This window comes from Equus quagga, chromosome 10, assembly GCF_021613505.1.
Source record: "Equus quagga isolate Etosha38 chromosome 10, UCLA_HA_Equagga_1.0, whole genome shotgun sequence".
In the NCBI taxonomy this organism is placed as follows: Eukaryota; Metazoa; Chordata; class Mammalia; order Perissodactyla; family Equidae; genus Equus; species Equus quagga.
In genome coordinates, this window is record NC_060276.1 from 61,320,767 (window position 1) to 61,340,056 (window position 19,290).

Below are 19,290 nucleotides of genomic sequence, written 5' to 3' on the forward strand. Positions count from 1 at the left end.
ACATCTATTAGGTCAACAGAGAAATCAAGGATAAACCAAATAATACCTGGAGACAAGTGAAAATGAAAATACAGCATGCCAGAACTTATAGCAATACAGACCTACCTCAAAAAAACAAGAAAAATCTCAAATAAACAAATTAACACTGCACCTAAAGGAATTTAAAAAGAACAAACAAAGCTCCAAATCAGTAGAAGTAAGGAAATAATAAACATCAGAGTATAAATAAATGAAATACAGACTAAAAAGACAATGGAAACGATCAATGAAACTAACAGTTTGGTATTTGAAAAAATAAAATTGACAAAAATTTAGCTAGAATTACCAAGACAACAAGGGAGAAGGCTCAAATAAATAAAATCAGAAATGAAGGAGGAGACATTACAACAGATATGTTTTATATAGAGATTATAAGAGAATACTATGAGAAGCTATACACCAATAAATTGGATAATCTAAAAGAAATGGATAAATTCTTAGAATCACACAATATTCCCAAATTGAATCAAGTTTCAAATAGAGAATTTGAATATACCAAACACCAGCAAGGAGATCAAAACAGTAATCAAAAATCTCCCAAAAAACAAAAGTCCAGAACCAGAATTACCCAGTGAATTCTACCAAAAGTTCAAAGAAGACTTAATACCTATCCTTCCCAAATTCTTCCAAAAATTGATGAGGAGAGGAAACCTCCTAACTGATTCTATGAGGCCAACATTACCCTGATAACAAAACCAGACAAGGACAACACAAATAAAGAAAATTACAGGGCTGGCCTGGTGGCACGGCAGTTAAGTTTGCACATTCCGCTTTGGCAGCCCGGGGTTCACCGGTTCACATCATCGGTGTGGACATGGTACCACTTGGTAAGCCATGCTGTGGCAGGCATTCCACATATAAAGTAGAGGAAGATGGGCCCGGATGTTAGCTCAGGGCCAGGCTTCCTCAGCAAAAAAAAAAAAAAAGAGTAGGATTGGCAGCAGATGTTAGCTGAGGGCTAATCTTCCTCAAAAAAAAAAAAGAAAATTAAATTACAGGCCAATATCAATAATGAACATTTATGCAAAACTCCTCAAGAAAATACTAGAAAATTGAATATAATACATTAAAAAGATCATGTACCATGATCAAGTGGGATTTATTCCAGGGATGTAAGGATGGTTCAACATCTGCATATAAATCAACTTAATACACAACATCAACAAAATGAAAAATAAAAATCACATGATCATCTTAATAGATGCAGAGAAAGCATTCGACAAGATATAGCATCCATTTTTGAAAAACACTCTGAAAGCTATCTTTCTAAGAACAGGAACCAGACAAGAATGCCCACTTTCACCACTTTTATTTAACATAGTGTTGGAAGTCCTAGCCAGAGCAATCAGGCAAGAAAAAGAAATAAAAAGGATCCAAATTGTAAAGGAAGAAGTAAAATTGTCACTATTTGCAGATGACATGATTTTATATATAGAAAACCCTAAGGAATAGACAACAAAACTATTAGAAATAATAAACAAATACAGTAAAGTTGCAGGATACAAATAAACAGACAAACATCAGTTGTGTTTCTACACACTAACGACAAAATATCAGAAAAAGAAATTAAGAATATAATCTCATTTACAATCGCCAGAAAAAGAATATAATATAATTTTCACCAAAGTGGTGAAAGACCTGTACACTGAAAACTATAAAACACTATTGAAAGAAATCAGAAAAGAAATAAAGAAATGGAAAGATAGTCTGTGCTCATGTATTGCAGGAATTAACATAGTTGAAATGTCCATAGTTCCTAAAGCAACTGTCAGATTCAATGCAATCCCCATCAAAGTCCCAATGACATTTTTCACAGAAATAGAACAAAGAATCTTAAAATTTATATGGAACAACAAAAGACCCCTAATAGCCAAAGGAATCCTGAGAAAAAAGAACAAAGCTGGAGGTGTCACACTCCCTGACTTCAAAATATACTACAAAGTTATAGTAATCAAAACAGCATGGTACTGGTACAAAAAACAGACACATAGACCAATGGAACATTCTCAAGAGCTCTGAAATTAACCCACACATGTATGGACAGCTAAATTTTGACAAGAGAGTGAAGAACATACAACAGAGAAAGGAAAGTCTCTTCAATAAATGGTGTTGGGAAAACTGGACAGCCACATGCAAAAGAATGAAAGTAGACCATTATCTTACACCATGTACAAAATTAACTTAAAATGGATTAAATATTTGAATGTAAGTCTTGACACCATGAAACGTCTAGAAGAAAACATAGGCAGTATGTTTTTTGACATCGGTCTTGGCAGCATCCATTTGAATACCATGTCTTATCAGGCAAGGAAAACAATAGAAAAAATAAACAAATGGGACTACCTCAGACTAAAAAGCTTTTATGCTACCCAAAGAACACAAAAACACAAATATGTAATGATATTTGTATCCCTATATTCACTGTGGCATTATTCACAGTAGCCAAGATTTGAAAGCAATGTAAGTGCCATCAACACATGAATGGAGAAAGATGTGGTATATATACCTAATGCAATACTACTCAGCTATAAAAACAAGGTTAAATCTTGCTATTTGCAGCAACAGGGATGGACCTAGGGTATTATGCTATGTGAAATAAGTCAGACGGAGAAAGGCAAATACTGTATGATTTCACTCATAAGTGGAAAGTGAAAACAACAACAAGCATACACATAGACACAGAGATTAAATTGGTGGTTACCAGAGGGGAATGGGGGAGGAAGGTGAGAAAAAGGGGTGTCTGGGCATATTGACATGGTGATGGATGGTAATTAGTCTTTGCGTGGTGAACATGATGTAGTCTACACAGAAATTGAAACATAATGATGTACACCTGAAATTTATATAATGTTATAAGCCAATGTTACCGCAATAAAAGAAAAGAAATTTGCACACACACAAAAAGACCTTATTTAGAATATGAATTTTTCAGGGGAGGCAAAAAAATATTGAAAAATTTCAAACATTTGACCAAATAGGATCACAGAAAGTTACAAAACAATACTTTATCCATTAAACCAAAGTAACAAATAGATTTCAAAGGCAAATATAGAAGATTACAAAGCTGCAAAAACCTTAGCTCTTTTTAATAGAAAAGACTCAGTTTTAACATAAAGCACAGCAGGTAATTTTGATAAAACCCAAAAATGTAAGGAAAAACCTCTCATAACCTCTTATCAGGATCAGATCAATAGCATAAGCAAGCTTTGTCCTTTTATTAGAGGACAAAAATTGTTTAATTTTTAAATAAGTACATTATTGATATTAAAGCTTATTTTAAAATGCTTATAAAAATTTTACTTAATCTTATCCAGCTTGATCACATGGAAAATTTCTCTCCAAAGATTCCTGTTTCACAAACCTTTTACAACTTTCCTTTTCTTCAACAAAAATGTATCACCATACTTCATCTTTTCTAGCCAAACATACATCTTATTTTCTTTGCATATAATGCTTCCAAATATTTGTACACCTAATAGCAGTGCTTCAAAATACATAAATCAAAAACAAACAGTACTGGCAGAATTAGGCAAATCCACAATTATAGTCAGACTTACCAGGAAAAAAACAGAATACACAAATTATCAATACCAGAAAAAATATGACATCATTAAAGATATTACACGTATAAAAGAAAAATAAGGGTGTATTATGAATAACTTTATGACAATTATTTTAACAAACCAGAAAAAAATGGAAAAATTTATTAGAAACAGAAATAACCAAAGCTCACTAAAAAAAGAACTGATAATCTGAATAGCCCTACATCTATTAAGAAAATTAATTTTTAGTTAAAAACCTTATGAGGCTGGCCTAATTGCATAGTGGTTAGGTTTGTGCACTCCATTCTGGTGGCCCAGGTTTCACAGGTTCAGATCCTGGGCATGGGCGTAGCACCACTCGTCAAGCCATGCTGTGGTGGCATCCCACATAAAATAGAGGAAAATTGGCACAGATGTTAGCTCAGTGACAGTCTTCTTCAAGCAAAAAGAGGAGGATTGGTAACAGATGTTAACTCAGGGTCAATCTTCCTCACAAAAAAAAAAAAAAACCTTCTAACAGAGAAAACTCAATGTTCACAGGTGAATTATACCAATGTCTACAAAATAAATAATATCAATTCAACACAAACTCTTCCAGAAAATTAAAGAGGAAGGAATATTTCTCAACTCATTTTATGAGGTCAGAAAATGGAATCCAATGATATATTAAGAAGATAATAATACATTGTGGCTAAGTTGAATTTATGTTAGAAATGCAGAATTAAACATTTTGAAAATCAAACAATATAATTCATCACATAAACAACTAAAAAAGAAAAGGTATAAGATAATTTCAATAGAGGAAGAAAAAGCATTTAACAAAATCCAAGATCCAGTTTGGACAATAACTCTTGGCAAACTAAGAGTCGTAGGATACCTCCTTAACCTGACAAGGGGTTTAATCTTCACCTAACATCATATTTAGTGGTGAAAGATTGAAAGCTTTTTTTCTAAGTTCAGGAAGAATAAAAATATATCCTTTCTCACTGCTCCTATTCAGCATTGTGCTAAAGGCTCTGGTCAGTGTAAATAGGTGATGGAAAGGGAAGGAAAGGAGAGTAAGAGAGAAGAGAAGAAGTAGGAGAGGGAAGAAAAGAAAAAGAAATAAAAGGCATCCAGATTGGAAAGGAAAAAGTAAAATTATCTTTATTTGCAAATGACATGATTGTCTATGTAGATAATCTGATAAAATTTACCAAAAATTATGCTAGATCTAATAAGTGAATTTAGTAAGGATGCAGGATATAAGATCAATATACACTGTCAATTGTCTTTCTATAATTATGTAAATTACATTTCTATATACTGTCAATGAAAAATTGGAAAATTAAATTTTTAAAAATTTACCTTTACAATAGCATCAAAATATTAAATACTTAGATTATGGGGCCGGCCTGGTGACACAGTGGTTAAGTTAACACGTTCCATTTCTCGGCAGCCCAGGGTTCACCGGTTCAGATCCCGGGTGTGGACATGACACTGCTTGGCAGAGGCCATGCTGTGGTAGGTGTCCCATGTATAGGGTGGAGGAAGATGGGCACGGATGTTGACTCAGGACCGGTCTTCCTCAGCAAAAAGAGGAGGATTTGCAGTAGTTAGCTCAGGGCTAATCTTCCTAAAAATAAAAAATATATATATATATATATATTAAATACTTAGATTAGATTTGAGAAAAGATGCGAAAGTCATGTACACTAAAATCTACAAAATTTTGCTGAGAGAAATTAAGAAAGTCTAAAAAAAGGAAAAAACATACCTTATTTATGTGCAGAATATTAACATGGTTAAGATATTAATTCCCTGTAAATTGATATATATATTCCATGCAATCCCAATCAAAATCTCGGCGTTCATTTTTTTACAGATTGAAATGCCTATGGAAATGCAAACGACCTAAAAAGTTTGAAATGAACGATGTTGGAGTGCTAAAACTACCTGATTTCAAGACATTACTAAAGATACAGTAATCAAATCAGTGTAATATTGAAAAAGATACACAAGTAGATCATTGGAACAGAAAACAAAGCCCAGAAATATACTCCCAAATAAACGGCAACCGATTTTTGACAAAGGTGCAAAAACAATGCAGTGGAGAAGGATAGTTCTCTCAACAAATTATGTTGAAATAACAAGATATCCATGTGTAAAAAAACACAGAAGCAAAAATTTTCAACACTTAATTCAAACTATCTTTTTTAAAAACTCTCAAATTTAATCATAAACCTAAATGTAAGACTGAAAACTATAAAATTCCTAGAAGATAACATAAGAGAAAATCTTTATCACTTTATTTCGGCAAATATTTCTTAGACATGACAGCATAGGCACTATCCATAAATGATCACAATGATAAATTAGACTTCATGAAAGTCAAAAACTTCTAACCTTCAAAAGACACTGTTAGGATAATAAAACAACTAGTCACATACTAGGAAACAATCATTGCAAAGCATATACTTGATGAAGGGCTTCTATCCAGAACACAAACAGACCTCTCCAAAATCAATGATGAGAAAACAATCTAATAAAAATTTGGCATAATATTGGAAGAGACACTTCACAAGTGATAATATATAAATCACAAATAAGCACAAAAAAAGATGTTCAACATTATTAGGCAATAGGAAAAGTGTAAGTTAAAATTACAATGAGATATCACTACACATATATTGGAATGTCTAAAATTTAAAATACTAAACATACAAAATGTTGTCAAAGATGTGGAAGAACTGGAACACTCACACATTGCTGATGAGAATGTAAAATAGTAAAATTACTTTTAATATAGTTTGGCAATTTCTTGAAAAGTTAAATATACTTCTACTATATAATCCAGCCATTCCATGCCTGGGTATTTACTCAAGAGAAAGGAAAGTATATGTTCATACAAAGATTTGTACATGAATGTTTAAACAGCTTTAATTGTTACAGCTACACATTGCAAACAGTCCAAATGCCCATCAATGGGTGAATGGATAAACAAATTGTGTTATACTCAGCAATAAAAAGGAATGAACTATTTTGATACACACAACAAAAGGATGGGTCTCAAAATAATTAAGCTTAAAGAAGCCATAAAAAATAATATACCATATAATTTATTTCATATAACACTCTAGAAAATTCAAAATAATTTATAATTAAGCAGAATAGTAGTTGACTAAGGATGGGGGAAGCAGGGAGGGGCAGAAGAAAAACATTACAAAGGGGTACAAGGAAATTCTGAGAGTGAAGGATATGTTCACTATCTTGATTGTGATGGCTTCATGGGTGTATACATATATTTAAAATTAACAAAATGAGCACTTAACATATGTGTTATTTATTGAATGTTAATTTTTGAAATTACAGGGTTTTTTTTTAATCAATCAAACCTAACTTTGAGCTCTGACTCTTCCACTTCTTTGCTATGGTTTTGGGTAAGTTAATTGACCCTTTCTGGGTCAACTTCAAAGGAACATAGTATGCATTTAGTAAATGGCCAATAAGCCTCAAAAATATATCATCAGCCCAGACTCCATGCTATACTTTAAAATGACTCATAAACATCTTGATGGGATTTTTAAATGCAAAACATGGTAATCCAAAACTTTCTTCTGTTCACCTAAATATGCTCCTCAAACTTTTCTTCTAAGAGTGACATCACAATTTCTCCAAATAATGGTGCCAAATCTTAAGGAGTCATTCTAGATACAATCACCAGAATATCTTAATTAATAACCAAATCCTGGGCTGGTCCTGTGGCTGAACATTTAAGTCCATGTGCTCCACTGCAGCAACCTAAGTTTTTGCTGGTTTAGATCCTGGGCACAGACATGGCACTGCTCATCAGGCCATGTTGAGGCCGTGTCCCTCATGACACAACTAGAAGGATGTGCAACTAAGATATACAGCTATGTACTGGGGGGATTTGTGGAGATAAAGCAGGAAAACAAAAAGATTGGCAACATTTGTTAGCTCAGGTGCCAAACTTTAAAAAAAATAAAAAATAAAAGTAACCAAGTCCTGAAAGTCATAACCAGAATCTGGCTAAGGAGTTGATCAACTAGACAAGTGACACAAATCATTGGAGGACATTGAGAAGACAAACTAGACACACAAGGTCAGCATCATGGCAGAGTTCTCCTGGTAATCTCTCCCTTCCACCATATAATGAAAAAGACATTCATACTCCAACAGAAGACATCCAAACACAACACAAAAGATGACTGAGAGACCCAAGCAGACATATGACAGAAGGTGGAGAGGCTGGAATCCCCATGGAAGGAGGTGGAATAGGGTAAGAGAAAACTTTGCTCCCTCCCCAAAAGACCACAATCCAGGACTGTGGGTGGCCTCTGAGAGAGGAGGAACAGGAGTGGGGACGTTCTTTCATGGGAACATCAAAGATCTCTGAGGGCCCTTTCAGCCTAAAGGGAAGCCCTCTACCAAGGTGAAAGTTATTGTGGGGGGTGGCCTCATTGAGCCAACACCACAGGAGAGTAGACAGTGAAAGTAGAGTGAAAAAACCCCAAGAGCACACAGAAGAATGCACCCCTCCCCCAGCCTTGCCCAGCACCAGCTCCAGTGTCTGAGATCTCAACAGAATGCAGAGGGCACAGAATATGTGGCTCTTGACCCCCAGCCAGTGGCAATAGGTGGCAACTGTGACAAAATAATACCAAGAAGTGGAACAACAGAGACACGCCCTCTAGCGGTATCAAAAACTATATTAAATCTCCAGACCACAGAGAAAATGACAAGTACTCACAAATCAGTCCTGAGGACAGAGAAATATGTAATCTAAATGATAGAGAATTCAAAATAGCTATCATCAAAAACTCAATGAGTTAAAGAGAATTTAGAGAAACAATTCAATGAGTTCAGGAGCTACTTCACAAAAGAAATTGAAACTATAAAGAAGAATCAATCAGAAATATTGGAGATGAAAGACACAACGGAGGAGATAAAACAAAATATGGATTCCCTGAATGCTCAAGCAGACATCATAGAGGAGCTAATTAGCATAATCAAGGATAGACATGTTGAAATGCTCCAGATAGAAAAGGAGAGAGAACTAAGACTAAAAAGAAATGAAGAAAGTCTCTGAGAAATATCTGACTTAATTAGGAAATGCAACATAAGAGTTATAGGTATTCAAGAGGAAGAAGAGAAGGAGAATGGAGCGGAAAGCTTCTTTGAAGAAATAATAGCAGAGAACTTCCCAAACCTAGGGAAGAAGATGGAAGTCCATGTGGAAGAAGCTACCAAAATTCCTAAAATTGTCAATGTAAAAAGACCTACTGTAAGGCATGTAGTAGTGAAACTGGTAAAAGTGAATGACAAAGAAAAAATACTAAGGTCAGCAAGGCAGAAGAAAATAACCTACAAAGGAACCCCTATCAGGTTTTCAGTGGATTTCTCTGCAGAAACCTTACAGGATAGGTGAGACTGGAATGACATATTCAAATCTTTGAAGGAAGGAAACTTTCAGCCAAGAATATTGTATCCAGGAAAAATATCCTTCAGATATGATTGGAGAAATAATAACTTTCAAAGATAAACAAAAGCTAAGGGAGTTCATAGCCACAAGACACCCACTACAAGAAATCCTCAAGAACGCCCTCATACCTGAAAAAAAAAGGGAAAAAGAGGTTACAAAGCATGGAGTAAGGAGATAAATAGGTAGACAAAAATCAGAAAACTGTAGCTACACATCAGAAGAGGTTGGCAAACACTCAAATATAACATTAAAAAAGAGAAGGAAAGCACCAAAAACAAAGATAATCTTGTCATTTTAACCAGAAACTCACAACACAAAAGGGAATAAAATGTAAGAAAAACAACTTAGGAGGGGAAGAGAAATGGGACTGAATCAGTTTAGTCTAAGGAAATGAGGCAATTCAGAAAAGGGACTTTCTTATCTACGAGATTTTGAACACAAACCCCATGGTAGCCACTAAACAAAAAAGCAGAACAGAGACACAAATAATAAATATCACCCCTTTTATTCAACATAGTACTGGAGGTTTTGGCAGGAGCAATTAGGCAAAAGAAAGTAATAAAAGGAATCCAAATTGGAAGTGAAGAAATGAAACTCTTTCTGTTTGCAGATGACATGATCTTATATATAGAAAGCCCTAAAGAATCCATTGGAAAAGTGTTAGAAATATTTTGCAACTACAGTACAGTTGCAGGGTACAAAGTCAACTTACAAAAATCAGTTGCATTTCTATACTGTAATAATGAACTTACAGAAAGAGAACTCAAGAATACAATTCCATTTAAAACCACAACAAAAAGAATAAAGTATCTAGGAATAAATTTAACCAAGGAGGTGAAGGACTTATACAATGAAAATTATAAGACATTATTGAAAAAAATAGATGATGACATAAAGAGATGGAAAGAGATTCCATGCACATGGATTGGAAGAACAAACATAGTTAAAATGTCCATGCTACCCAAAGCAATCTACAGATTCAATGCAATCCCAATAAGAATCCCAATGACATTCTTCACGGAAATAGAACAAAGAATCCTAAAATTCATATGGGGCAACCAAAGACCCCGAATTACTAAAGCAATACTGAGAAAAAAGAACAAAACTGGAAGCATCACAATCCCTGACTTCAAAATGTACAACAAAGTCATAGTAATCAAAATAGATGGTACTGGTACAAAAACAGGAACACAGATCAATGGAACAGAACTGAAAGCCCAGCAATAAAACTGCACATCTACAGACAGCTAATCTTTGACAAAAGTGCCAAGAACATACAATGGAGAAAAGACAGTCTCTTCAATAAATGGTGCTGGGAAAACTGGACAGCCACATGCAAAAGAATGAAAGTAGAGCATTATCTCACATCATACACAAAAATAAAATCAAAGTATATCAAAGACTTGAAGATAAGTCCTGAAACCATAAAACTCCTGGAAGATAGTACAGGTAGTAGACTCTTTGACATAGAACTTAAAAGGATCTTTTCAAACACCATGTCTTCTCAGACAAGGGAAACAAAAGAAAAAATAAACAAGTGGGACTTCATTAGACTAAAGAGCTTCTGCAAAGCAAAAGAAACTAGGATCAAAATAAAAGGACAACCCACCAATTGGGAGAAAATATTTGCAAATCATATATCTGATAAGGGATTAACCTCTGTAATATATAAGGAACTCATACAACTGAACAACAAAAAAGCAAACAGTCTGACCAAAAAATGGGCAGAGGATATGAACAGACATTTTTCCAAAGAAGATAAACAGATGGCCAATAAACACATGAAAATATGTTCAAGATCACTAATCATCAGGGAAATGCAAATCAAAACTACACTAAGATACCACCTTACACCTGTTAAAATGACTATAACACTAAGACTAAAAATAACAAATGTTGGAGAGGGTGTGGAGAAAAGGGAACCCTCATACACTGCTGGTGGGAATGCAAACGGGTGCAGTCACTATGAAAAACATTGTGGCGATTCCTCCAAACACTAAAAATAGAAATACCATATGACCCAGCTATCCCACTACTGGTTATCTACCCAAACAACTTGAAATCAACAATCCAAAGTAACATATGTGCCCTTATGTTCATTGCAGCACTATTCACAGTAGTCAAGATGTGGAAGCAAGCCAAGTGCCCATCAACTGATGTTTGGGTAAAGAAGATGTGGTGTATATATAAACAATGGAATATTACTCAGCCATAAAAAAGACAAAATCACACCATTCAGAACAACATGGATGGATCTTGAGGGTATTATGCTAAGTGAAATAAGCCAGACTGAGAAAGATAAGCATTATAAGATTTCACTCATACGTGGAATGTAAACAAACACAAGGACAAAGAAAACAGTTCAGTGGTTCCCAGGGAAAGGGGGCTGGGAAATGGGCACAGGGGATCAAGGGGAGCACTGATGTGGTGACAGACAAGAAATAATGTACAACTGAAATTTCACAATGATGTAAACTATTATGAACTCAATAAAAAAATGTGAAAAAAGTAACATATTACTATTAAAGACATCACTGCTTTCTGAAAACTGGATCTGTACATGAGCTATTTAAATAGCATGAACTAGTAATTCAGAGGACACAGGAATAAACATGTAAAAGTGATTATAATAGCATCTGGCTCATAATAGGCAGCTGACAAACAATAAAACAAGCTCCCTTCCACTCAGAAGCTCATAATTAGCTGGAAAGACAAAGAAAAACTAATTATCAATCAGGATGATAAGTGCTACAATAGATATATACACAATGTGTTATAAGAGTGCTGAAGACTGAGTTTATATCTGAATGACATATGGTAACTGCTAGGAGGAATTAACATTTTGGAAGGCCTATAATTTACCAGGCACTGTGTTTAGTGGTTATTTCATTCAATCTTCACAACAACTCTCTAAATTACTTTTGATTATCCTCCTTATACAGATTGAAGAAACTAAAACCTAAAGAAGTTAAGTAACTTTTTGAAGTTCACACAACTGGCAAGTGCACATCAGTGCTAGAGTTAGAGAAGTCTTCTTGACAGAGGAGCTGACATTTAAGCAGCATCTTGAAGGATGTTTCTCAGACTGAGAAGGAGAACTATATGAGCAAAGATAGAGCTAGAAAAGTTCTTTAAATGTTCAGGAAATGGAAAAGACTGATGTTGCCATAGGGAAGAGAAAGAAAAAGACAGAGAGAGAGAGAATGAATGTGTTGGGGGGGAGGGGAGAGCTGGAAGGTGATGAAGCTGAAAAGGTGAGTTGGAGCCAGATGGTGAAGAGCCTTGCAGGCTATCTGGCTATATTCAAGAACTTAAACTTTATCTTATGAGCAAATGAGAGTGAGCATCAGATTGTGCTTTGGAAATTCCTGGTGGCATTATGTAGGATGGACTGAAGTAGGAAGAGGTTGTAGATAATGAGTTCTATTATGGAAATATTACATAATCCTAGATGTGATATGACAAGGGCTTAGATTAGGAAAATATCAATGGGAATCGAGAGTTAAAGAAAGAATTAAAAAGATGAGTCAGAGGCAGAATCTACAGGTCTGTAGACATAAGCATCATAAATGTTTAAAATTTGAACCATACACTTACTTATATCAACAACATACCCACTTAGATATTATGTGTGAACATTCCCCAAAATTATTAGTAGGTTTAAGAAGAGAGTGGAAAAAATTAAAAGGTTGATAAGAGAAGAGAAAAGGGATTGAAGGATTTAAAGGTTTTTGTTAGTACTTCAATCTTCAGATATTAATACATCCCAAACTTCTGAGACTTTAGAGCTTTTTTAACCCTTCAACATTTTTCCAAGAAACTTTCTACCATTTTATTACAAAATAAATTGTTTGAAGTTGCCTAGCTTTACAAATGCAATTATGAGATTGAAATCTCTATATTATTTCACATTTGGAGAATAACAAAATTTTCCCTTGAATTCAATTTCAGACACTTTTAGGAGAAGAGTTTTTAGATTGATTCTAGTAAATAAGTCAAGACTACTAAATAGCTTGTATTTATTCTAATAGTCGTAGTATGCAGCAATTTTTCTGGCTTTGAGATACATGGCTCAATTTAAAAGTAAATTATATTGTTACCATAACAACATCCTCCTATCCTGTAATGTTATGATAGTTCTTACATAAATGGTCAGTATTCCAAGTCATTTTCTCTATACTATAAGTGCCTCAAATATGTAAAAATATCTTGAAATTAAAGACCATCTCAAGTGTCTTTTTTTTCCTCCTCAAAGCCCCAGTACATAGTTGTATATACTAGTTGTAGGTCCTTCTAGTTCTTCTATGTGGGAAGTCACCTCAGTATGGCTTGACCAGCAGTATGTAGGTCCACACCCAGGATCTAAACAGGTGAACCCCGGGCCGCTGAAGCAGAGCATGCGAACTTAACCACTCGTCCAGCCCCTCAAGTGTCTTTTATTAAAAGACTCTTAAAGACAAAATCAAATGTCTTTTGTTAAAAACAGATTGCAAGTTTAAAAAAGACATTACTAACAATAAAAAATAATATTGCTATAATTTTATTGGCTATAAAATTAAGATCAATGAGAATTTCCCCTAAAAGAAGTCTTCATAGCATATCTGCTAGATGATTTACATTAACAATACTGTTGGAGGTATGACTATAATGATTATAATAAGTTAATTCTTTAAGCATTCCTGAATATATACATTTTAATGAATGCTGTCTTATGGACAATACTTTGTTAGTTTATGGCTCTTAAACAATGTTAAAGAAACATTTGGGCTATGGAAAAGAAATCATGAATTAGAATACTAATCTCCATTTCAGGCATCTGAAGTCACATTAGATAATAATGGCAATAACAAAACAAATACATTATACCAACATTCTTTTAATATGTCAAATTTTAATAAATAGGAAAATATGAGTAAAATGAAGATAATATCTGACAGATTCAACAGAGAATCATAGGATATTGCAAAAGAATATATAAAAGTAGCTAATTATTGGTATGCCCTACAGTGATAATTTAGAATTATTCATGTTAGTCAAAATGTGGAAGCAACCTAAGTATCCACCGATGGATGAATAGATAAATAAAATGTGCTCTCTCTCTCTATATATATATACACACACACATACACACACACACGCGATGGAATATTATTTAGCCTTAAAAAGGAAGGAACTTCTGGGGCCAGCCCAGTGGCGCAGCAGTTAAGTGCACACATTCCACTTTGGTGGCCTGGGGTCCCCCGGTTTGGATCCCGGGTGCGGACATGGCACCGCTCATCAAGCCATGCTGTGGTAGGCGTCCTACATATAAAGTAGAGGAAGATGGGCATGGATGTTAGCTCAGGGCTCGTCTTCCTCAGCAAAAAGAGGAGGATTGGCAGATGTTAGCTCAGGGCTGATCTTCCTCAAAAAAATTAAAAAAGGAAGGAACTGCTGACACATACTACAATATGGATGAAACTTGAAGACATTATACTAAGTTAAATAAGCCAGTCACCAAAGAAACCCCAAATACTATAGGATTCCAGTTATATGAAATACATAGAGTAGTCAAATTCAGAGAGGTGGAAAGTAGAATGGTGATTACCAGGGGTGGGGGGAGAGGGAAATAGGAAGTTATAGCTTAATGAGTACAGAGTTTCAGTTTTTTCTAAGATGAAAGCATTCTGAAGATGGATGGTGGTGATGGTAGCACAACAATGTAAATGTACTTAATTCCATTGAACTGTACACTTAAAAATTATTAAGATGGTAAATTTTAATAATTTAATAATAAATTAAGATGGTTACATGTATTTTACCACAATTTAAAAAAGTGTTTCCTTCACATATGTTGGTAGTGTGGTCATTTTTCAAATTATTTTAATCAGATGTATTAAACTGATTAAACACCTGTTATATGCAGGTCGTGTGAGACGAAGTCAGAGATGGTGTCATATTTATAATTATATCACTAGTGCCTAGCACAGTGTCTGGTACATATGTGGCACTTAAATCTAAGGAAACAATGAACAAATGAGTGAATGATAAGATATGAAGAAGACATGTTCTTTGTCATCAAGGATATCACAATTAGTGGGGGAGAGAGATAAATAAATCATTACAATGCAATGAGAAAAACCTTATAATAGATATTTGAGCAAAGTTCTATGGCAAAACAGAGGAAAGAGTCACTAAATCTGTTTAGAAGGCTCTAGGAAAGTGTCAGAGAGGAGGGAAAACAATTTGTGTATGTACTGAATGATAAATGGGAGTTTGCCAGACAGAAAAGTGAGAAGACAAGACTGTCCAGAGGAGAGATATAAAAATTAAAAAGCATCTGCCTTACCTGAGTTCCCCCCAAAACAGAGTCTGAAGTTTTTATTTGGTTAGTCTTTTTGGGAAATGATTCCAGGGAATGAGAATGAGGGACAGGGGAAGTGACATAGGAAAGAAGGAAGAGCTAATAAAAGGATTTATTGTCTATCACTATCAGTAACTGAATGCTTGAACCCAGGGTACATCTGAGGAGCCTTATAAAACGAGTCTTTTAGAACTTTTCACCCAGGAGACAAAAGGAGGAAGCATTTATCCATTGGATTCTGTCTCTTATTGGTTAAGGGTGGCCCCATAAGTATTAGCTCCCTTATACTTCTGGTTTACACATCTATGAGTACCAAGCAGGTTCCCACAGCCATCTCTCACCATGTCAAAGAAGCACTGGTATAGGAAATGAGAAGTATACCCATAGTCTGAGCCAAGGTGTGCACTATCAGGATACACCCACAGAAAGCTGGTTGAAGCCTGGGTGGAACTGACCACTGCAACAGAGCCTGAAGGAAGAGATTCAAGAGGATTTGAAGTGGTACACAAGAGGTAACTGAAATAACATATAAGTGTGGTAATACATGTTGAGTTTGAAGAATAATGAATAACTGCACTTAGGTGGGGTTAAGGGTCCCAGGTAATGTCAGAAAATGAAGTTAAAAAGGTAGGTTAGAACCAAATCATGGAAGTCTTTATATGACATGCTAAGGTGTTTAAAATGTACTCTGTGGTAAGGTCGTCAAAAGCCAGACTTCACAGGTTCAGAAACCTGACTTGATCTGTCAACACACAATTGGTAAGAGTCAGGGCATGTGATTCACACAAACTAACTCACGAGAGACTGCTGTGTTAATCAAGATGCTAAAGTTTTCATTTATAATGAGAAAATACCTCCCAGGGAGGCCAAGATAATTTAATCTCCTTTTGGAAAGACTTTATTAGAAACTACCTTACTTTCAAAAGTTTGCTTGGTGATACCAAGTCAGTAAGGGGTGAAGGATCCTATCAGCAAGCAAGTTCAAACAGAAAGGACAACATTCTGAATTATTCTGATTTAGACTTTTCAATCTGAAATTGGAGGAGAGCCGATGGTACTAAAGTAAGCCTTACTAAAAAGTTCTAAACCTGATCAGCCTCAGGCTATGTCTGCATATTTCCAGGCATCTGGTTGAAAGCTGAAAAATTCAATCAAACCTCCAGATGTTTGGCTAAATAACATCAAGTTTCTAGATGTTTAGGAATATCCAGATTTTTAAGGGGTTTTTTTTCCAGTTTTTATTTCAATTCTGGCTGTTACATGGAATCTTGGTCTTTTATGAATACAGAAAGAATAAATATACTTGGAATGAAATTTTCATATAAACTGTAGGCATTCAGTTCCACTCTAAGAGGAAAAAGAAACCGTGCTAGAGAGCAAGTATGAATACTGGGAACGTTATACAAGATGCAACCAATCACAAGCTGAGCTGTTAAACAAACAAGCAAACAAACCCCTAGCCGTACCACAGCCAAGGCACATGAGCAGCCAGGTAAATACCTATTATAAAAACAACCCAAGTCGAGTTGGACTGCTCCACAACATTGAAAGTCATTTATATTAATGTGGAAATCAGTATCATGCGGGTGGTTAAGAGCATGGATTTTGGAATCAGAAACTCTTGGGTTTGAATTCTGGCTGTGCTATCTTTATTAGCTTCAATGTCTTCATCAGGAAATGGGAATAAAAATAGGTCTTAACCCATAGGGTGATGTGAAGGTTTAATGAGATAATGCATTTAAAGACTTTACTAGTGTTTGGTACATGGTAAGCACTTGGTATATGGCAGTTTTAAAAAGTGATATGTACATTTTTTTATATAAAATCTTAATACAACACAAAGGTGGTATGACTTTTTATGCATGGATTATTCTATATAGTGATTCACAATAAACTTACTGACCTACAAATGAGTCATAGATCAGTGGATAAATATATTTTTGATAAATCAGAGACATTATCACTTTTGTTCCAAAGAAAACATTTTGCAGCATCTTCAGTAAAATATAAATATGTCTACTAAGATTGTAAGATTTTACTGTGAACTAAATAAAATCTTACAAATAAGATATAATTTCCCACTTATACCTAAAAGAACATTTATCTGAAGGAAAATGTTTGTGAAGATAGCATCTCACTGTGTTGGATGATGAAGGTTCAAAAGAGATAGTAAGGAATTTCATATCTCAGATTATGATAGCTTGGCTTTTCGATGTTGCCAATTGAATACTTACTATATAGGAGAGAGAATAAAAGGGAAATTGCAATTATAAAATAGTTTCCTGTTTATTCTAATCAAATAAATGGTAGGCTCAATTAAATAGGAAGTGTCTCATGTACATAGAAAGAGAGATAACCAGTAAATAATATCATATCAGAGTTATAATTTTCAAAATAATTCATTTTCCCAGAGATGTCATTTGGGTCCATAGAGATAAAAAATCCAAATTTCTGTACTTTATAATGAAATCTGCTGTTCATTTATTCATCATAAAGCACTAGAATAACCTCAATCGTGTTTCTTAAAGTTTTAGTTTTGTGTGTTTTATTGTATTTAATTCCTCAAAATTAACATTTAATTTCACTCCAAAACTCTTGGTGACCAAAGCAAGGAAAAACAGGATGCTAGTTTAACATTTACTTTTAATTTTATTTAACTTTATTGAGTGTTTTCTCTGAATATAGCCCTCTGAAAGCATTTCACATGAATTATCTTATTCAAGCCCCATAATAACTGTGAAATAGGTATTCTTTTGTCATTGCCATTTTATTGATAAGAATACTAAGATGCTGAGATTCTTAGAGTTTCAGCAAGTAGCATGCCCAATGTCACATACATAGTTTGTAACAAAAGCGTCCACTATGATATATGTACACAAAGAAGAAAAAGTAAAGTCAGGAATTTAAGAACGAAGTATCACAGGAATTTAAGAACGAGGTTTCTAATAATGTCATAAATTATTGGTTGTTTTAGGCTCTCTCATTTTGTTGTGATAAACAGCCTGTGTGGGTTTCCTTCTCAAGAAACTTTCTCTTTAATTTTGAAATTTATCTTTTTTCTGTTCCAATCACAAGTTGGTCCTAGTACATGTAGTGCGTAACTCTTAACTTTTAAATTTTTCAATAATTGCAGACTCATAGGAAGTTGCAAAATTAACACGATGACATCCAATGTTTCCTTCGACAAGTTTCCCCCAAGGTAACTATAGTATGATCAAAACCAGGAGATTGACATTGGTGCAATGCACAAATTTTATCTAGATTTCACCACTTTTACACATGCTCATTTATGTATGTGTGTGTGAGTGCAATTTCATGATGTGTAGATGTGTATGCCCATCACCACAATCAAGATACAGAACTATTTTATGACTACAGAGATACTTCATGCTAGCTCTTTATAGTCAAGTCGACCCCACTTTCTTCTTCCTCTCATCCCTAATCCTTGACAATCATTAATCTCTTCTTCATTTTTATAATTTCTCTAGTAATTTTCTATTCCATACTCTTCTCTCTTTTTGGGACTCCAATGATACAAATGTTGTATCTTTTGTGATTGTCCCACAGGTCCCTGAGGTTCTTTTCATTTCTTTTTAGTCTATTTTCTCTCTCTGTTGCTCAGATTGAGTAAATTCTATTGTTCTATCTTCAAATTGACTCATTCCATCCTCTGTCATATTCATTCTGCTATTGAAGCCATCCATTTTTTAAATTCAGTTATTGTATTTTTCAATTCTAAAATTTCCATTTGGTTCTTCTTTATATCTTCTGTTTCTTTGATGAGACTTTTGACTTTTTATTTGTTTCAAATGTGTTTGTAATTTCTCACTGAAGCATTTTTCAACAATTTTTAAAATCCTTATCAGATAATTCCATGTGTTGTC